We start from the raw sequence: 22,412 nt of genomic DNA, 5'->3' as shown, positions 1-22,412 counted from the left end.
GCTCTCACAATGCTCAGCATTGTGCCCGGCTCCAACTGATGCTATCATCCCTCACTTTCCTCAGCATTTGCTATTATAAGATTTTTTTAGAAGTGTGAGCTTACCTTCTCTTACTAACCTTGCCCTTAAAAAAAAGGTTAGACTACATTTTCTAGTTTTGTTAGTGATGATTTTATTAAGAATGGCTCAGTGTTTTCGTTTTAAGTCACTTTATGAGTAGCACGGGATGGCGGGAAAAGGTCATCCACTGGGATGACCCATTCTCCCAGACAAGGGTTAGATGTCAGTAGATTCAATTTGAAAAACTGTCATTGTAGTTCCTGTATCAGATGTATCCTCCCGCAAGCATCTAGTATTGCCTACGGAGCACTTCTACACAGTTGATTTGATCAAGAAAGAGAAACAAAACATGGTGCTGCACTCTCCCTCAACACATTGCCACAAGGCCACAAAACAATAAAGCCCTCAAAAAGGGGTCTCAGTTCAATAATGGTATTCAGAAGTTTGCATGCAAGACTCCAAATTGAGAATTAATTGTTTTCCCTCTGCTTCTGAACTATGACTTTTCAGCTTTACGGAACTACTAAAAAGAGTATTTGAATATGCAAACTGTTTGAAGAGAATTTCATAACAAAAATGCCTTCGGTTTAGAAGTGCTTTAAATAATCAGGAAGATATGATGTAAAGTTGTGATGAACTAACAACTCAAACTGGAGGCAGAGGGATTTATTTATCCAGATCGCAACTATCACAAAGGTATCAGGAAGCACCTTCTAGGCGTTATTCTGAACTGCCCAATTAAATATCCCGGACAAAAGCTATTTACAAAAACTGTGTGGATGAAATGAAGGTGGAGGCGGCCATATTTGATGTACAGGAAAACAGACTGAGTCCAGACAACAATAGAGAACGCAGAGATCTATATACCATATAGTGAAACATCAACACTGTTATGAGCCAGTAATTTTTCAGCACTGTACTTCTACTGAAACATAATCCGCTTCAACATCCTAATATGATGTGTCTTTTTTTCTCCCCAAACACAAACCCCACAACTTTACTCTGAAATTTATTGCTGTATCTATAAGAAAGGTCATTTTAAAAACAGTATTTAATATCTACAGCAAGAGTTTCTCCTACGAATACAGAAACTTACAGAAGCATTAAGTTTATGAATGACAGAAAATTTATCCAAGGCACGTATATTTGTAGAATGAGGGGCCTCCATATACAAAATCTCATTTATTCCACATGGAACATGACACATCATGGCCTCCTCCTAGACCTCCAGGGAAGGTGCTGCTTTCTACCCACCATCACATTCTGAGCCCAGATTTCCATCTGATTCATACTACCTCCCCAGGGTCTCCTCTGCGTCTATTACTGAGAAACTGGCAGAACAGCAACTATCCATGCAAGGTGAGGATTCCTACTTCCACATAGAAAGGGATCCCCTTCCAGGCAAATCTCTAAGATCTGTAGTTACAGCCTCTCTTCCCAAAATACACTGTTAAGAGGGGATGGTGGCAGGAAATGCAAGGTTCCCCTCACAGGTTTGTTTGTTTTTACACACATGCTATAAACTGAAGGCAGATGCTATTCTGTTTCACAAAGGCAGAACTGCAGAGGCTTGTCTGCAGGTTGCTGAGTCAAGCCTAGGTTAGATCTGTAAGACCTGCAGTGGTTACTATCTGATAACTGTTCAATACACAAAACAGCCTATGCAAAATGAGTCAGCCTGTGGACAGGGATCAAGATCACCAAAACAATTTGCAACCTTTTTGGCAGTCTCAGCGGAGGCCACTGGCTAAATGGGTATGGAGTCACAACTATCCTCTCAGCTCCTGGAAGAAGCTCTCCAAATTAGGACGGAGACAAACTGCAAGACCAAGAAGCTTACACTGCTACTGCCCATAATTGAGGCTCCCGGTTTGTCATGGAGGTCATGGATTCTGTGACTTTCCGTGACTTCTTCAGTGACCAGTGCACCTGGCCCGGGTGCCTCCTGAACAGCTCAGACAGCCCCTGGGCCAGGCACACCAGCTCCTGCTGGGGCAGTCTCAGGCCCCCACCCTCCCAGCAGCAGGAGTTTGGGTGGGGGGTGGGGAGGCTCAGGGTGCCTGCGCTTACTTGGGGGTGACTCCCCGGAAGGGCGACAGGAACTCTCCTCCCTCAGCTCCTAGCTCCATGTGCTGCCTCCGCCCGCAGGCACTGCCCCCGCAGCTCCCATTGGCTGCTGTTCCCAGCCAATGGGAGCTGCAGAACCGGGGCTTGGGGCAGAGACAGCATGTGGCGCTAGGAATTGAGGTCGCCGCTTCCCAGGAACAGGGTAGGGAGCTTGCCACAGCCCCATAGTACCCCCCCCAGCCCCTACAGTACCCCCCAGGCCGCCCCCCACCCCACCCCCAAGCACCCGTGGCACCTCCGGGCCACCCGCAAGGTTTTAGTCAAGGGTATATAGTTAAATTCATGGACAGGTCACGGGCCGTGAATTTTTGTTTACTGCCCATGACCTGTCCATGACTTTTACTAAAAATACCCGTGGTTAAGACATAGCCTTAACCATGGTATGCTGATTATGTGGATACCTAGATGACTTCAGTCTCTAGGACTGCCAATCCACACTCTTTTACTAGCGCCAGAAGAATTCAGAAAAAGTGGATTGGTTTTTGGAGTTTTGTGCATCTTTCTGGACATTAAATACTATCTAAATTTCACAATACTTGTCATTTCAAATAGAGATTCATGGTTGACCAGAAGTAAAATTTTCAAGAGTGCTTAAGAGACAGACTCCTAAGTCGTATTTTCAAAAAGGGTGTAGGCATTTAAGGTCTCTTGAAAACGTTACCACACTCTTCCAAGTCTTTTATAATGAAATATATAACTTGGTTCTTCATATGTTTGAAGGTTGAACATCTGGCGATATGGACTGACCTGGATACCTACAGATCAATCATCCAGAAACCCAACTTTCCCCAAATGAGGTCTGCTTTTAACCAGCACTAGCAATGCAACAAAGAAAATAGAGCAAAAGGATACTATTAAACTGAAAATAATTAAGTTGGGTATTTTGTGAACAGGACTACTGTCAAACCACATTCCCATCAGGAATTTAGTATATGGTGATCTATCTAACTTAATCATGTCTTTAAAGGCATTCCAGCACTTTCACATATTACAACAGCTACCTCTAACACATAGTATGCAGAGAGGTAAGTTCTAACACACAAAGATAGAAATACATTGCAAAGCAAAGCGTTTACAAAGCCAGCCAAAAATAAAGCCCTGTGCTGAAAAGCAGTTCACGAGATGAAATGGAGTTCATTCACAGAAAGTTGAAAAGGAGAATAAAAGGAATGTTTAAAAAGGAATTGAAGTTTTATGGTTATGACAGAACATTTAAAATCAACCAACTGGAAGGTCCAGGTTGAAATAGTCTTTGATTATTCCCCTAGAAAACTGGAAGCATGAGATCAGCTCTCCTTCTTTCAGTCTAAGATTGTCCTAATTCACAACAATATCGCCTCCAACATCAATACATTGTCATTGCTACCTTCTCATTACTCCGCTTTTTCCACAATCTGCCCTCTTTGCACCCTTTCACACCACCATCTGATCTGGTCTTGCACCTGTGCTCCTCACAATACCACAATCAGTAGTCCCATTCCTTTGCTTCTGGAACCTTTCACAATACAGTAGTTTATTGATCGCTGACCCAGTCTTACTGTAACTTCCTTCCATCCTAAAACAAAATTTCCATCCTGTCTTAGTGAAGGAAATACCTTCTTGGGTAAAAGATTTTCAACATAGTATCACTAAGAGGGTCCAACCTGGGATTTGTTTTTGCCATAGCACAGGGGTGGCCAACCGGAGCCTGAGAAGGAGCTGGAATTTACCAGAGTCTATTGCCAAAGAGCCACAGTAATAAGTCAGCAGGCCCCCCCCAGCAGCTCCCCATCCCCACGCCTCCCACCCACTGGCAGCCCCACCGACCAGTACCTCCCCCTCCCTTCCCACACCTCCTGATCAGCAGTTTTGTGAGAGGAGGAGAGAGAAGCAAGGGCACGGCACGCTCAGGGGAGAGGGTGGGAAGGGGTGGAGTGGGGGCAGGGCATGTGGCAGAGCCAAGGATTGAACAGTGAGCAGCCCCTGGCACATTGTAAAGTTGGCACCTGTAGCTCCAGCCCTGCGTCGGTGCCTATACAAGGAGCTGCATATTAACTTCTGAAGAGCCGCATGTCGCTCCAGAGCCACAGGTTGGCCACCCTTGCCATAGCATTTCAACTGCCCTGCTCCATAGAGTTAGTGACCTTTCTGCCAAGTAAATCATCTTCTTCACTTCTGGAGTACTATGCAAATGTGTGCATACATAAGTTGTTAGAATGAGATCTTAAAAACAAAACTCATGTCTATTCATACGGCCAGATTCTTCATGACTTCAAGACTAAGGGTTTACCCAGCTGTCTTTCATTAAAGTTTCTCTGATTCCCCACTTTTGCAGGAAACTGGTTGCTCTCTTCTACTCCAGAAGCGGCTGCATTTTAGTAGTGCAGCATGAATACAAGTATTATATAAAGTTCTTTGGGACACAAAGTGCTTTATTTTACATCTTATCAAGACCAAACCTTGTATCAGGACCTTGTGTGGACTAGGGAAGGAATGCATGTAATTTGAAAGCTGAGAAACCAGCATTATCCTCTTTAAGACTTATTCTACAGAATATTAATGTTTGAAATAGATGTTAGGTTTTGGAGGTGTAAGGGTCAAAACCAGTCAGATGTTTTCGCTTGAGTGGTAGGGAGCCATATAAGGAACTACAAATCATATAGAATTTATTTTGTGGGGGTTTTTTGTTTACTTTCAATTACTACACTTGAGATCCTAATATCCATCTGCATCTCTCTGAGAAAAACCTCATGAAGTTTTCAAGATGAAATGAAACACTCCTATCTGCCAATATAATCTTTTTAATTGCATGATAAGCTGGTGCAGCTGCTCTAGCCCTCCAGGTTTGGAAATCAGTTATGAACATAGTGCTGATAAAAGTAAATGAAGGACACTGGAGGAATAGGGATGAAGTTCCACAATCATCTGAAATACAGTATATGAAACTACTTAAAGCCATACATCTGTACCCCAGCTATGAGAAATTAGAGCAAGGAACTAGTAGCTAGAATATACTAATTGGATTCATTGAGAGTGGTCTCAAATAGGTTTCTGGAGGGGACTGCAATTACACCTCGCATGTTTCAATATTCTTTAGATGAGCTCTTGTCCATATTTATCACTATTAGGAGACTAAGTGTACTGCAGACATTTCTCAAGATAAATGAAAATGCACTGCTCTGTCTTTACACAGCCCTCCGTGCATATGCTACATTTCAAGACTTTATCATCATTAAAGTTATGAAAGGGCATTGTAAGAAGCTTTGAGAAACTCTGCTTTGAAAAAAAATTACAAAATTTGCAGACTGTTTCAGTGGATTTACCACAGAGTGCAAAACAAATATGGGACAGGCACCTGAGTATTTATATGATATTCACTTGGTCTCCACAAGAAATTACTTATTTTGATTTGCTAAACAGAAATAATGAATTCATTTGTGTCCCTACTCTCTCCCTCCCACCACTCCTCCATGCCTTTCTTTTGGGGGGTGAGGGGGGAGAGGGAAGAGAAAAATCTGCATGACATTCAGTGAAAATAGAGTATCATATCAGATTACTGAAGCAAACAAACTTCTCATCTGTCCCCCTTTTCAAAAAAAAAATTACTTTTTTTCTTTAAAGTTAATACAGTAAGAATATGTGTTTCAAACAATGTGTGAAAAAAGTGTTTCACAACCGTAGTGAAGTGGTGTTGTAGTTCCCATACTGAACATAGAAGGCACCTTAGTAAATTGCCTTTTCACCTCATGACAAACACAACAAGCCACACTTCAGCAGGCTTACTGCATTTTGCTGTTAAGTATAGAAGATGAAGCTCAGAATGCATTTCATCATTTTGTTATAGCAGAGCGTGAACTGCTATTATGAATGTGTGGACACTGTGTTTCATTATATCCTCTACAGCAGGGGTGAGCAAACTTTTTGGCCCGAGGGCCACCTCTGGGTATGGAAATTGTATGGCAGGCCATGAATGCTCACAAAATTGGGGTTGGGATGCAGAAGGGGGCGAGGGCTCCGGCTGGGGGAGTGGGCTCTGGTATGGGGCCAGAAATGAGGAGTTCAGGGTGAGGTTGGGGGCTCCGGCTCGAGGTGTGGGCTCTGGGGTGGGGCTGGGATCGAGGGGTTCAGAGGGCAGGAGGGGGATCAGGGCTGGGGCAGGGGGTTGGGGCACGGGAGAGGGTTGGGGTGCAGGCTTGAGGCGGCACTTACCTCAAGCAGTTCCCGGAAGCAGTGGCATGTCCCCTCTCCGGCTTCTAAGCAGAGGCACAGTCAGGCAGCTCAGGGTGCTGCCTCATCCGCGGGCGCCGCCCTGCGACTTCCATTGGCCCTGCAATTCTCAGACAATGGGAGCTGAGGTGGCAGCGCTTGGGGCGGGTGGGGGCAGCACGCAGAACCCCCTGGCTGCCCCAATGCATAGGAGCTGGAGAAGGGACATGTCGCTGCTTCCGGGAGCCATGTGGAGTGGCCCCAGACCCCGGTTCCCAGCTAGAGCGCAGGAGTAAGGCAAGTCTCAGACCCCGCTGCCCAGCAGGAGCTCGAGGGCCGGATTAAGTCGGCTGGCGGGTTGGATGTGACCCATGGGCCGTAGTTTGCCAACCCCTGCTCTACAGTGAGAGTCACCAAGCACATTACTGTTTGGTGCTCTACAGCCAATTCTATTGATGAAGTCTCTAAAAGACAATATTAACATACAAGGTGTGTAAATAACCCCCTCACATACTCTCCTCTATTCCCTGTCCCCCCACCCACATGATGATGGGCTCCTTTATAGTCTTAAAAATAAAACTGAAGTTTTAAGCTTTTAGAATCTTTTCTAGCAACATCTGCAACGGGATAAAGAGGATATCCCCTTCACTATGAAGCCAGACTGCTCATAAATCATGGAATACAAGAACATGGATGCACATGTCAGCAAACACTGGTAAACATGAAAATAAAGATGTCCACAATATTTTGGAATGGTTTATTTATTCAGCTTCAAAGATTGAATGATTGTACAAGAAGACATCAGTAAATAAAGTACCAGACATCAGACATTTGGCAGGTAAAAAGCCTCTCAGCCTTTGGTGAGCTTCTTATGTCTTAAAAGTGCTTAAGGTTCTTATAGCCTTCGACAGGAGTTAATATAAAAGTCACTTTGCTAATGCCTGCTGGAAATTCTTGCATTTAATCAGTAGTACAGAACCTTAAGTCGCTGACACTGCTGCTGTTTAAGTTAGTTTGAATGCAACAGACAAAAGCAAAGATGCATGGATTTTGCTTCAAGGAATGAATAAGAGTCAGTACTTTCAACAGCAGGTCTAACTGCATGACATACAAATTCTACAACTAGCATGGGAATAATTACTTGTATTAATACATGTAATCTTATTAATAAAGTTTACTGCTTGTAAAAATGTTTTGTTAAGAACTCAAATCTTTGAAGTTCAAAGCTCTTCACTTGAATAATTAAGCTTTGAGGTTTGGTTAAAACCGAGACTCCAGAATAAGTATTCAAGTCCCTCCCTGAATGGATACATAGTCATCAAGTCCATTTCTTCAAGGCCCACTTCTGCCATGATGCCTATTAAACATATATTTTTAAAATCAGACAATTAAGTGTTTCAGGAACAGAGGAGGATAGTGGGCACAAAGTAATTTTCAGAGTAAAAAATTGTAAATGTATGTAAAAATTGTATACACCTGTATTAGATTGTGTCCCTCTCTACCCATCCTTCATATGTCACTTGCCATTTTGTAGTCCATGCTTTTCAGGGCAGAGACGGTCTCTTCACACGTTTTTGTACAGGGCTGACCAAGCACACATACACGCCAATGAAGTCAGTATACAGGAAGTTTTTAACTGAAGCTTTTCATTTCAGATCTATCAACGTTTGTTTGTTTATTATTTTGCAGGTAAAAACTGTTTTCTAACATACAAAAAGACAGGACCACACTTGGGGCTGTGTAAACTAGCTTAATCAGGCAGCCCTGTCAAGAGAAGATGCAAACATCTTTAAAAGCCTATCTTACACTTGACCACAGCATGATATTAAAAACAAAAAACATACAAACTTTACTTTTAAACTAAATGAAGCGTTAGATACCCAGACAAAATCAATAATTTCCCAATGCGTTGCCTGATCACAAAGCTCAGACTTAGGCCAAAAAACAAACAAACAAAAAAACCAATGGGAATTTGCCTGAGTCAGGATTACAAAATCAAGCCTTACGAAGGACACGAGCGAAGCAGGTAGCAGGGAACAGTGAATTAAAGATTTAAAAAATAAAAATCATGTACACACAGACCAAACTAACCTGTTATTTCACTTTGTGCTTTCCTCTCTGGCTGAAGGCAATCTTCTGGGTGTTCCTCCTAGTCATTCATGGAAGCTGACTGATTGAAGATATACAATGGTAGGTCCAATGTTTTAGCTACCTTAAACTAAGGTTGCAATAAGACCTAAACCAAGTAAGGGCACCTCTCATGTCCGGAGACTATTATAGTCTATTTTTTCTTAGATCAAAAATAAAGCAAATAAATGTTCTTAACCTGATCCCACATGAACCTCCAATAAAAGAAGCTTGTGGCTGGAATGTTAGGGGTGCCAGAAGTAAGTAGCACCAGAAGATCTGTGTGGGGAAGCTTACACATAGTGTTAACTTGCTCTCCCATAGTTCAACCAATTACGTTATTCTTGAAAAGAGAGAGTAAAGAGAACTTCACAAGATGTAATGTTTCTGTTTACAGCTTACGAACAAGTACGGAACAGAGAGATGCAGTTCAGCTTCTAATATACGCACAGGAGCATTATATTAGGTAAAAAAGCTGAGGAAAAATTGGAGACTCTACATGACTGTCTCTTTAAATTAATTAAACTATCATTTACTATACCTTGTATTTATTCAGAATCATAAAAAAAAAAAAAGTTAATGCACAGCCTTCCATGTCTTAAGAGCTTTTAAAATAAGCAACATTGTTTATCTGCTTCTGCAATAAATATTCTGATGACATATGGTGAGAACAACCACAAGCAAAAACGAAAAGATAGGGGACACAATCCAAGTTATTTTCAGTCATAATACTTTGTTTTGGAAACAATCTTTTCCTTTGCTTTAGTATAGTTTTCAGCATTATAATATCTGACTACATGACATAGTTGGATAGTCACAGACCCAAAAGAAGTTTGTCCTACTTTCTTTTCAAAACCAAACATGCAGGCTCTGAAAAAATCCATTTGCCTACTTGTTAGTGACAAGAGAGAGGTCTTCCCCTAGTAAACAAAGGGGCCCAAAACTTAATTTCTGAAGAAGTTGATTTTTTAAAATGAAAGTTTCTTGACTTTATAGTTTACAGAAAGATTTCTAAATGTGACTATAATGCTGCAGTGATTTAAACTATCTTCCCAAGACGGCAGACACACAGGTTCTATGGCATAGTGAAGCTGACAAAAATCATGTTAATTTCATGATACTGCAGGGTAAACGATGAGAAACTATCAGGGTGCAGCATCTGGCTGAACTAAGAACATAAGAACGGTTACACCAAAGGTCTATCTAGCCTAAGACCCTGTCTTCCGACAGTGGCCAATGCCAGGTGTCACAGAGGGAATGACCTGAACATGCAATCATCAAGCGATCCATCCCCCGTCACCCATTCCCAGGTTCTGGCAAACAAAGGCTAGGGACACCATCCTTGTCCATCGTGGCTAATAGCCAGCCATTGATGGACCTATCTTTCATGAACTTATTATCTACTTCTTTTTTGAACCCTGTTATAGTCTTGGCCTTCACAACACCCTCAGGCAAGGAGTTCCAGAGGTTGACTGTGCTGTGTGAAGAAATACTTCATTTTGTTTGTTTTAAACCCACTGCCTATTAATTTCATTTGGTGACTCCTAATTCTTGTGCTATGAGAAGGAGTAAATAACACTTCCTTATTTACTTTCTCCACACCAATCATGATTTTACAGACCTCTATCATATCCTCCCTTAGTCATCTCTTTTCCAAGCTGAAAAGTCCCAGTCTTATTAATCTCGCCTCATATGGAAGCCGTTCCATACCCCTAATCATTTTTGTTGCCCTTTTCTGAACCTTTTCCAATTCCAATATATCTTTTTGAGACAGAGCAATCACATCTGCATGCAGTATTCAAGATGTAGTTGTAACATGGATTTATACAGAGGCAATATATTTTCTGTCTTATTATCTATCCCTTTCTTAATGATTCCCAACATTCTGTTAGCTTTTTGACTGCCGCTGCACATTGAGTGGATGTTTTCATAGAACTATCCACAATGACTCCAAGATCTCTTTCTTGAGTGGTAACAGCCAATTTAGACCCCATCATTTTATATGCATAGTTGGGATATCTTCCCATGTGCATTACTTTGCATTTATCTACATTGAATTTCATCTGCCACTTTTTGTTGCCCAGACACCCAGTTTTGAGAGATCCTTTTGTAGGTCTTTGCAGTCTATCTGTGACTTACCTATTTTGAGCAATTTTGTATCATCTGCAAATTTTGCCATCTCACTGTTTACCCCTTTTTCCGGACCATTTATGAATATATTGAAAAGTCTGGGCCCAGTACAGACCCCTGGGGGACACCACTATTTACATCTCTCCATTCTGAAAACTGACCATTTATTCCTACTCGTTGTTTACTATCTTTTAACCAGTTACTGCTCCATGAGAGGACCTTCCCTCTTATCCCATGACAGTTTACTTTGCTTAAGAGCCTTTGGTAAGGGATCTTGTCAAAGGCTTTCTGAAAATCTAAATACATATATATCCATTGGATCTCCTTTGTCCGCATGCTTGTTGACCACCTCAAAGAATTCTAGTAGATTAGTGAGGCATGATTTCCCTTTACTAAGACCATGCTGAATGTTTCCCAACAAATTACATTCATCTAGGAGTCTGACAATTTTGTTCTTTACTATCTTTTCAACTAGTTTGTCTGATACTGAAGTAAGGCGTACTGGCCTGTAATTGCCGGGATCACCTCTGAAGCCCTTTTTAAAAACTGGCATCACATTAGCTATCCTCCAGTCATCTGGTACAGAAGCTGATTTAAATGATAGGTTACAGACTACAGTTCTGTAATTTCACATTTGAGTTCCTTCAGAACTCTTGGGTGAATACCATCAGGTCCTAGAGACTTATTACTGTTTAGTTTATCAATTTGTTCCCAAACCTCCTTTAATGACACCTCAATCTGGGACAGTTCCTCAGATTTGTCACCTAAAAAGAATGGCTCAGGTTTGGGAATCTCCCTCACATCCTCAGCTATGAAGACTAATGCAAAGAATTCATTTAGTTTCTCCGCAATGGCTTTATCGTCCTTGAGTGCTCCTTTAGCATCTCAGTCGTCCAGTAGCCCCACTGGTTCTTTAGCAGCTTCCTGCTTCTGATGTACTTAAAAAAAAAATTGCTATTACTTTTTGAGTCTTTGGCTAGCTGTTCTTCAAAGGGATACTATGATCATCAGCTAATGCAATGGAATTATGGTCTCTACATATGCAACCTAGTGACAATATTGATGTAAAAATTCACCTTTCACGTTTCATGAGCTTATCTCTCATCCACATCAGACATTTATGAACCCTCAACATATGCATCTCAAGTGTGTAAAGTGGGACAGAGATAAGTTTGAGAAATGTGTATGGTGAATTTTTACATCAATGTTGTCAATAGCTTGAATGTACAAACTATAAAGGTTATGAAATGTTTACCTAAATGTTTATTGGAGCAAAGGCATATTTAGGCCTGACAGAAGCCTACTATGGATTTTAAGAATCTGTTCTGATAATATCTAACAGCATAAATAAAACTGTGTAAGAAATTGTAGAGTAATCATGTTTGCGAGAACAAGAAAGTAACTAAGGGTATGTCTATATTACCTGCCGGATCGGCAGGCAGCGATTGATCCAGCGGGGGTCGATTTATCGCGTCTAGTCTAGACGCGATAAATCGACCCTCCCGAGCACTCTCCCGTCGACTCCTCTACTCCACTGCCACGAGAGGCACAGGCAGAGTTGATGGGGGAGCAGCAGCAGTCGACTCACCACAGTGAAGACACCGCGGTGAGTAGATCTAAGTAGTCTACTTCAGCTACGTTATTCACGTAGCTGAAGTTGCATAACTTAGCTCGACCCCCCCCCCCTCCCCATGTAGACCAGGCCTAAAAAAAACTAAAAAAGATCAGTCTGAACTAACTCTAAACCTGTACTGATGGTGGAGGAGAGTTAACATGAAAATGAGAGACTAAAACATACATATAAGAAAAGATGCAAAAAATTATAAATAAATTTGTGTAATAAAGAAAGTTTGAAGGAGGCAACTGTGATGAGATTGTCCGGATGAGCTTCTGAGATCACTACTTGTGGTGTGTTTTGCATTAATAAGTATTTGTTAGACCCATCTGCTGAGTAAGTGAATCTCAATCCAACAACCTTCACTTATTTTCACACGCCATAGTGATCTGTGTTTTGAGTAAGTACAGTAGAAAAGATATTAATCATTTGAGTAATATCAATTGAAAATTAATGAAATTTTTGTGGGGGAATTTCCTACCACAAGTTATTTTTTAAATAAAGAATAAAGGAGAAGCAAATCTCTCTTGCAATAGACCTTACAGCTTATTGTTTGTAAAAGGAAAGTAGCTTGCCACAAATTTTAGCACTTAATGGTTTAGTTGTTTATATTTTTAAGAACACAAACATTTCAGCAATCGAACTATAAATCAGTTTGGTTCTACAATTACAAACTTTTAGCAATCTCATTAAAGAAAATGGGTACCCTTGGATCCGAGAACTCTTATTGCTTATTCCTAACTCTGCAAGATCCCTTGGCTCCGGAGTTCTCAAGTCTGAGAGAGGAAAGAAAGGAGGGGGAAATAGCCAGGTAGCTCAGAGGCTGCTAATACCACTGTTACAGGTATTATGCAAGTACTTTCACTACTGGACATTTTGGGAAGCCTTGGAGGCAAGAAGAAGAAAAAGACAGACTTCTCACTGATTTTAGTCATTTTTAGAAATATATATCAAGCAGCATAATTTTTTATTGCACTGATTTGACAAGCATCATGTATTTGGCTTGTGGCATGACTTTCTGTAATGCAAGTAGTACAGTAAGATTCAGGAAAATAGTCCAAGTTGTTAGAAAAGACAGTTTTATCATTTCTCACCAACATTCACAGTGGTGAGCTATTTGTAAAAATTAAGATTGCTGGGATTAAGTTACAGACCTAATACTGTATTTGGACACGTTTCTGTGCAAACTAAATTCCTATGATTATTTTCAGCTTTTCAAAACCTACCAAGTCATTCTCCCTTTGCTGCAATACTAACTAAACCTATCACTTGGATCCCCTGTGTGTAGTGTTCAAGGCTGCAAACTATATTTCATTAGTGTCCCTGAACATAAACTTGATCTACAGAACTAAAAAAAAAAAAAGTTTCTAAACATATGAAGAAAAACATCACCTTTAGACTAAGAAATAAAATATGTTGCTTTTCAACATATTGGGCTAATAGATTTCCTAAACTAGTTTAAAAAAAAAAAAGTACCCTTAGTCTGCATCATTAGTTTTTTCATTATCTACTGAGATTATTCTTCAAATATCTAGTTTAACTTCAGTGCAAGAAAACTGAAGATCAATGTTGAGCAGCAGGTCAGAAAGTGACTATTTTAATTAATTTCTTAAATTTTCCAACAAATATCAGCAAAGAAATCTTTAACAAAGTTATAATTACGTAATACATGAGGTGTAATGGAATAGAATAGTTTTAATAGCACAAGTTTGTGATGGCTGCAATCAATTTTAAATGGCAAATCCACATCTATGTAGGTACTCCCAAATAAGTACCAAAAACCTTTATATTCCCCAACACTATCACAAGGCTTGTGTTTGTGTATATATAAATATATATTTACAGAAAATATATTTTGATTTTAAAAAAATATATATATATTTCCCCCAATCAGGAAATCCCAATACCTTAGTTACCATGACTATAACTGTACATGGCTCAGAAGGAAACAATATTTTAAGTACATCATTAAATACTTTTTCTACAAATAACATCATGACTTTGAAGTCCAATAATTTAGGACCTGCAGGAAGGAATGAAGTGTTTTATGCCCCATTGTGAAGCTGAGAATCATCCCTTTATAATGGTACGAAAACTGTTTCTATTTTTGCAGAATAAGAAGATATTGGTTATTTAAAATCAATCATTGGTCCAGGCCTCAATCTGGCCTTTCCTGAGTCAGACACCAATATACTTTTTAGAGGGGATATTCCACATTTAGGAGAAACAGGAAATATTTTGCAGCAGAATGATTAAAAAGCAACAGCTGTTTGAACCTGCTCAGAGGTTTGGAATGTTAGAATAGTCCTGGGGGAGATGGATTAAGGGACAGAGAAGCAGTCAAAGGTGCATGATAAATGCAATTCATCACAAGGCTATCACCACCACATATGTGGCATGTCACACACACACAAACACACACACACCTTGAAGAATTTAATTTTGAGGTCTTAGCTGAAGATTTTAAACTACAATTTAAATATAAGTGTAGCAAGACATATTTCAAGAGCGAAAAAGGCTACAACAGCATCTCCTTTCTCCCTGAAGAAAATCGTAACTCAATCACCATCTTTCTTGTTATCCTTTCATCAACAGGATTAATAAAAAAAATTTAAAAAAATGTATTATTCATTACATCTTCTTCCCAGCAGCTTTTACAGGTTTATTATTATTCCCAGTAGTTTTTCCATACTCATTTACATATTAAAGTAAAATAAGATTTCTGATGTTTTTAGTTCAGTAAATAGCGACCTACTTGTTTATCTCACACTCAAATATTGTTAAGCATCACAAACCCACAAAAGGCAGGATTCAGTTTTATTTCTCCATTTTCTGTTATGCCTTGTGTTACAGTCTGAGCTGAAATATCACTTCACTGATAAGGGTCATCTGGAATACCTAGTAAAACAGGGGAAGACAAGCAGAGAGTTTCTCCTAGAACACCGATTTTTAAATATGAAAAGCCAAAATGTTCAGTTCCTTAAAAGAATGTTGCCTCCATATTGTTCTACAATATATTCTTTAACTTCTCATAAGAAGAATTATTGAAAAAAACCCACAACCCTTCATACTGTGTTTCAAGGCAACAAGATTTTTTAAAAAAATCCAATATTCATAGAATCATAGAATTTAGGGTTGGAAGGGACCTCAGGAGGTCATCTAGTCCAACCCCCTGCTCAAAGCAGGACCAATCCACAACTAAATCATCCCAGCCAGGGCTTTGTCAAGCCTGACCTTAAAAACTTCTAAGGAAGGAGATTCCACCACCTCCCTAGGTAACGCATTCCGGTATTTCACCATCCTCCTAGTGAAAAAGTTTTTCCTAATATCCAACCTAAACCTCCCCCACTGCAACTTGAGACCATTACTCTTCGTTCTGTCATCTGCTACCGCTGAGAACAGTCTAGATCCATCCTCTTTGAAACCCTCTTTCAGGTAGTTGAAAGCAGCTATCAAATCCCCCCTCATTCTTCTCTTCCGCAGACTAAAGAATCCCAGTTCCCTCAGCCTCTCCTCATAAGTCATGTGTTTCAGTCCCCTAATCATTTTTGTTGCCCTCCACTGGACTCTTTCCAATTTTTTCACATCCTTCTTGTAGTGTCTCTCATGTTATATATGGTGAAAGATTTGCATGGTTTCTAAGCACATGAAAGAATAAAAGAATGTGCCTTCTTTTCTTCTCAGTAATAAAAGTCCATTTCTTTCAACACCTATCTTTCATACATCTGGAATAATTATATTGTCTTGAAAAATCCAATTGTATACTCCTCCCACAACTATCAGGCAGCTATCATCATCCTGTGTGTTGAAAGTCAGAGAAAAATTTCTACAGGGACAAAGGACAATCCAAATTTGTGCCATACCACGAGCTTTCTTCTAATTTAAAATTAGAATGAAATTTCAAGCTCTTTTTCACTTGCAGAGATCAATTTCATAATGCAAAAATTCATTTTATTTTATATTGAATAAATCAGACAAGTTCTTGCTAAATAATAGCAATTATCATTGAACAAGAGTTACAAAGGGCTTAAAACACACATATTAAATATGGATTCTTTTTAAAAGGAAATTGCTATCAGCTTACATTTTACTTTCTTTTAAAGGTTGTGAGCCCTTTGGAATATAAAGAAAATCTTCCAGATGTAAGCAGAGTGTAAACTGGTGCATTGTTTCTTCCAAATTCTTCAGGCAACTCCAGTACTTTTGCTATTGCTTATGGCTTTTCCAAGCAGCAGTGATAACTGCCGCTATTTATATACCCGTGGGCAGCAGTGAAACCACAAAGCTGTCAGGCTATTTTCACCCTGCTGCTGCTTGGAAAGCCAGGCGCAATACCACAGGAGCTATTGACTAGGATGGATAACTCAAAAAGAGGCTGAGAGATGTAAATTAAATGGAGACAATCCTGACCATCCGTGCAGCAACCAAAAGGCTCTGTATTGGAAGGGAACAAAGACAGTTCTTCCTGCATTCCAGCAGCCAGAGAGTGTGTGCACACATGGAAGGGAAGAATCTTCAAAACGGTATGATTCCTTCCAGCTGACGGGACCGAAAAGGGACCAGAGATAACAATCTGGCAGAAATCCCAGCATCCTTCCCTTGCTCAGCAGTTGGAGGCATCAACCTGTTTCGAGGGAGACTCATACAAGCCCAGGAAAAATAAGAACTCTTTTCTGGAACAATAATTTCACTTAGGACTCAGCAAAATCAGGTCTAATATATGCAATCAATGTTCAAGAGACCGTTCTACATTTGCTGAATCCCAAGTAGGAAAGAGCCAGCATGTAAAAAACAATTATCCATTCCACATATGAGAATGTTGGGAGTTTACCTGAAAAGGGAGTGCACAACTTTATGCTACCCCCACCCGCCATGGCTGTACTGTTATAAAAACATCTGTCACAGGATGTGGGAATGTTATTCCTATTGCTTAGCTAAGGAAAGCTACAACAAACTGATAAACCCTGACCTTCAAGATTTTGAATGAATAAGCTCTGGCTTAACCTCTGCTTAGAGTTTATTCAAATCTTTGTCATGAGTTTAAAATCCTCTACTAAATCTACATTAGTCAGAGGATTGGGAGAAGAGGGAGGTAGAAGAGAAACAAACCAATAGACCAAATAGGTTGCAAGGACCTGAAGAAGCTCTTTGCTTTTATTTGATAACCATGCTGGTAACAGCTTGCTTTATGATGACATTAATTTAAAATGGCTATGTGGCCAGACATAATACAATGAGGGGGGAAGTCACTATCCAAAACAGCTTCTCAACATAAATGCTCCCCATGCCCCAATATTTTAAAGTGTTAGATATATTCTAAATAAAAGTAAGCTTTTACATTAGTCATCTTTAATTCACATTTTGATTATGGAAAACCAACAGAGAGGAGGCAGAGACCTTTTAAGCAGTATGTTTAGTTTTGTTTTTTTTTTTAACTAATCACACATGGCAGATGCTTGCATTCTATAATTGTTAACGAAATCTAGTGATTAAAAATAACTTATTAGACCAGAAGCTTCCCTTCAGATTGGGTGTCTTACTGTTCTATGGAAGCAAAAGTCTCCTTTTGTACACACTGTAGGCTGGAGCTATTAATGTAGCAGTAGTGAAGGATAAACGGGCTCCTCTCGGCAGGCTTCTATAATGAAGATTTGTAGTCTGACAAAATAGGACAGAGATGCTGCCATTTTTCATTAGTAAATACTAACTCATTTCAAGCAACTGGTGTGTTGATACAGTTTTTACAGAGTTCTGCAGTGGGTCAGTCCCATAACGAGGAGGTTACATGCTGCTTGGCCATCTGGCAATGCATGGATTCTGGAACAACATCCCTCCCGGAAGGCCAATCTACAGCAGACATCACCAAGTTGACATATTTGATCCTCTGTGAGAAAGTGTGGTAACACCAGAAGTCAGAATTCTAGGACTTCTGCACAAAGTTGCATCCGTGTGAATTCAATTTTCTTCAAAATAACGTTAATAACCTATTTTAAATGGCCCTCAGAATCTGGAAAGAATTCAAAATTAATCTTAAAAGCACCTGATGCACCATCTGTGATGAGTGCCAAATACCACAATGCTTGCTGGCCCAGACTTCCACATTTTTAAAAATAATTAAGTTTTTGATTAACTGATATTTTAAAATGTCCCACTGAAAAGCAACTACTACACAGAACAGTGATGTGAAACATTTTAAAAGCTTTCTAAAAATGACAGCCCAACAAGCATGGTGCAGTGACTGTACTTGAAATGAATTCTGCAGCCCTATACATTGTTTCTTTGGTAAATACTGCACTAGCACCATACAGTTTTGCTTGTGCAGTTATTTCATTAGTTAATACAGACATTAAAGTTCTACTGCATCACTTTAAAACTAAATAAAGGGAGCTACTTGCTACTGGTACGGGTTCCTTGGATGGTCCAACACTCTTTCTGCAGCAACAGGGACCCTTGAGAAACAGTATCAGGCTAATTAAGACCTTCAAATTTTCAAATGCTCAGTTCCTGAATGTGCATGTTTCATTTGTTCCATTTTTCAGATAGTATCAGTTGCTCTGTACATAACATAATGCTAAAACCTAGGTACCAATATAGTACTCCAACTGCCAGTCTTAGTGCACATACATTTATAAGGACTGTAATTATGGTTCTGCAGCATCTCTCTATGGATTTAAAAAGCAGCCCCACTTGTAACTGATTTACCTGTTTCACATTATAATGCGTTTAATATTAATGTGGGACTGTTAGCATTAACTTTTAAAAGTGAAAAAGCACTGAAACTTTTATATTGGGAAACAACAAATGAATTACAGGGATCTTGCAAACATCAGAACATCCTTGGTCACAGCTTAGACTTTACATCCTTGGCAACGTCCTTTTAGATTAAATTAAGCCCTTTAGCAAAACAGAATAAGATTTCTGTCATTTCCGTGCCATTACTCAAAAAACCATTGTGTAGTCATTTATTCTGTAACATGATAGAGAGTGTGGAATAGTAGTGTCATTTTATTTCCCAAATATTTAATAGATTTTTTTAAGTTCCTCTTTAGTCACCCTGGCAAGAGTTTGAATAGGCATGAAGATTTTTTAAAAGCTTTTTCAAAGGATATTTAGAGGGGAGCATACATTTAAAAAAAATACATACTTTTATCTGAAAATATTTAACCTACTAAATATTTAACCGACTATTGTCAGGAGCAACACTTGAAATTACTGTAACTAAGATTTGAGGAAAAAATTGTGACATTAACTTTCCATGTTTGGTTGCACTTTGGGTATAGTAAGCTCACTGTTTTTTCTGTATAGTCAGTCAGTCTTTGCTTAAGATACATAAAATTAGTGAATACTTCTGAAAATCTGGCTGTAAATGTTCCTCTTTCCTCTGCGGAGAGTCTCTCATACAATAGATGAAAAGTGACTACTAAGGCCTTGATTATAAAACAAGCTCCATGCAGGCCAAACCCTGCACCTTACAGCCCCACTGACATCAATAAATCTGAATGCCTGCATGGAGCTCATTGTCCATTCAGGTTCCAAGGATCTGACCTACTTGTAAGGAGACTGTTGCCCCCTTACTAACATTCAGTGGGGGTGTTTTGGTTGGCTAGCTCCCAGTACTAAAAAGGCGGAAGCGTCGATGGGGAATCAGGACCCTGAGACTGACAGCCCCCTGAGACTGACAGCCCCCAGGAACAATGGGGAGAGGCCAATGCTTCAGGTCAGCCTGAATGACAGGGCAGGCAGGCTAATCAGGGAGTCAGGAGGCCAGGGAGGTCCTGTCCTCCGTGTGAGCTGGATTTGCCTGGGTCAGAGAGAGTGGGGCCGAGCTAAGGAGAAAGCAGGGACCCAAGCTAAGTTGGGGAGCGGAGCTATGCCAGATCCAGAGGGACCAGAAAAGCAGCCTGGAGAGAGAGAGCAGACCCTGTCCTGGGAGCAGAGCTGCAGCCCCAAAGCTAGAGGCACAGCCCAGAGAGAGCAGACTTACCCTGGGAGAAGAGCTGCAGCAACCAGAGCCAGAGGGACCAGAAAAGCAGCCCACGAAGCAGGACAGTGCTGGGAGCAGAGTCACAGAAGCAGCCTGCAGAGCAGACCTGTCCTGGGAGCAGAACTGCAGCAACCAGAGCCAGAGGGGCCAAAGAAGCAGCCCAGGGAGCTGGAGGCAGAGCAGCAAAGACAGAGTGGTGGAGCTGGGGCTGGAGCAGTCCAGAGCTGGGTGCGGTGAGGGGGACCCTGGGCAGCAGGCCCAGCACAGGGAGATGCCACAGCCAAGAGGCTCTGCAGGCCAGGCTTGGATCGTAACCCCAACAGGGCAGGGGCGACACTGGGACGGAGGGTCCTACAGCTTAGAGCCTGAGAGCGTGTGGCCACCACCAGAGCAAGTGTCCAACCCACAGCATCCCTACAGCACAGCCAGGGCCTGAGAAGAAGGCCTGGGACTTACAAGGAACAGACTGTGAACTGCCCTGACATTCCAGAGACACTGTTTGTGATGTTCCCTGCCACAGAGCGGGTTGATGTGTTTCCTTTAACCTTTCCCATTTTTCCTTATTCTTTTTTAAATTAATTGTTGATTAAATAACTTGCATTTGCTTTAAATTGTATGTAGTGGTCAGTGGGTCAGAGAAGTGCCCAGTGCAGAGAGAGTACCCTGGAGTGGGGACACCCTAGCCCCTGTCCTAGGTGATCACAGCAGGGTTGGGGGTCGAGCCCCCCAGGAATCCTGGGCCCAGCCTTGTTGGCGTTACGAGGACTCTGCCAGACAGGAGAGTGGAAGGGAGTCCTCAAGGGCAGGGAGGCCACTGGGTAAAGGAAGTGGGAGTGAGGACTCGGATCCTTTCGCTAGCCTACTTCACTGGGGTAGTGCAGAAGCCAGGAAAGTTCCCCACAAGAGCGGGACTATTCCCCCGCTTACATACTACCCATCCCATTCAATGGGCAGTGGATCAGGCTCCATGTGAGTACACTGAAACAGTGAAAATGACCGTAAACAAAACACTTTCAACTGTACAAAATAAGTGAACATAGATTTTGTTCTTTAATCCCTCACTGGGAATGGTAGGTCCTCAATGCCTCTGAAAAATCAGGCACAAGGTGTCTATGGTTGGACACCTAAAGACTGGGACACAAAATCTGTGAGAAGGTTGGCCTTACATAGAAAAATGGAATTGTAAAACCACAGACTGGCAGAGGGACTCATGGCAGGTACACCATTACAAACTATTTTTAAATTGTTTTTAAACTGATTCAATTTCAAGTTCACAGTGTCACTTTAACATTTTCTATAACAAGCAATAAATGTTTATTACAAAATAATCAACAGAAAAAGTTTGTCTTTATCCAAAAAGAGTACTGTAATAGTAACTCATAATTCTCCCAAAGAGTTGCACAAGAACAGTGTTGTGATTTTCCCTAATATCCCCCCAAACCCAAACCTCCATCCCAGTGAAAAACCAAAGGCATAAGCATATATATTCTTCCCACATAAAAAGGCACATATTTTCAGAATTGGAATCTTTTCATTTTGGATAACAACAGAAGCTCACTACAACTGAGCTCCTCCCCCGGTCTACTACTATATGTTAAGCTTGCCACTTTTCTTCCTTTTAAAATTTCCCCTTCGACACAGATAGCTTACTGAATATACTAGCTTTTTCACAACTAGACAGTTACACGGTTTTGGCCAGACCCCTGAAGAGAAAAAAGAAAAATCCTGCTCTGATTTATACTGCAAGAAGAGGGCCCAAAGAATCTCAACTAAGGCACCCCGCAGCCCAGACACCAGCACCCCCCTCCCAACAGAGCCCAGCTGCAGGGCACCCCCCAGCCCAGACACCAACACCCCCTTTCCCACAGAGCCCAGCCACGTGGCACCCCCTAAACACCAGCAGTCCCCTCTCCACAGACCCAAGTCCAGCCGTGGGGCATCCCCCTCTCCACAGAGCCCAACTACGGAGCAGACACCAGAACCCCCCTCTCCACAGAGCCCAGCAACAGGCCAGAGCCCAGACACCAGCACCCCCTACCCCACAGATCCCAGCTGCGGGGCAGCCCCCAGCCCAGACACCAGCACCCCCAGAGCCTTTACTCCTCACAATTTCTTACTGTCCCACTTGGGGACATGGTGTGGTGTGGCCCTGCCCTGAGCTGGGTTTCCCAGGCCCTCTCTGTC

General features: G+C 41.2%; 1 protein-coding gene across 3 annotated transcripts in view; it reads right to left on the bottom strand.

The window, feature by feature from the left end:
• GALNT7 (polypeptide N-acetylgalactosaminyltransferase 7) overlaps window positions 1–22,412 on the bottom strand; it is a 116,228-nt gene that overhangs the window by 79,417 nt on the left and 14,399 nt on the right. Inside the window, exon 1 of one of the 3 annotated variants that reach the window (XM_077815472.1) lies at window positions 15,000–15,018. The exons of the other annotated variants lie outside the window; for them this stretch is intronic. The gene's annotated coding sequence lies outside the window, so the exon portion shown is untranslated. Of the gene's footprint in view, window positions 1–14,999; window positions 15,019–22,412 lie in introns of those variants that run through there. 3 annotated transcript variants of the gene reach the window in all.

This window comes from Eretmochelys imbricata, chromosome 4, assembly GCF_965152235.1.
Source record: "Eretmochelys imbricata isolate rEreImb1 chromosome 4, rEreImb1.hap1, whole genome shotgun sequence".
Taxonomy (NCBI): Eukaryota; Metazoa; Chordata; order Testudines; family Cheloniidae; genus Eretmochelys; species Eretmochelys imbricata.
Note: the sequence above shows the minus strand (reverse complement) of the source record. Positions and strands in the feature narration are given on the sequence as shown.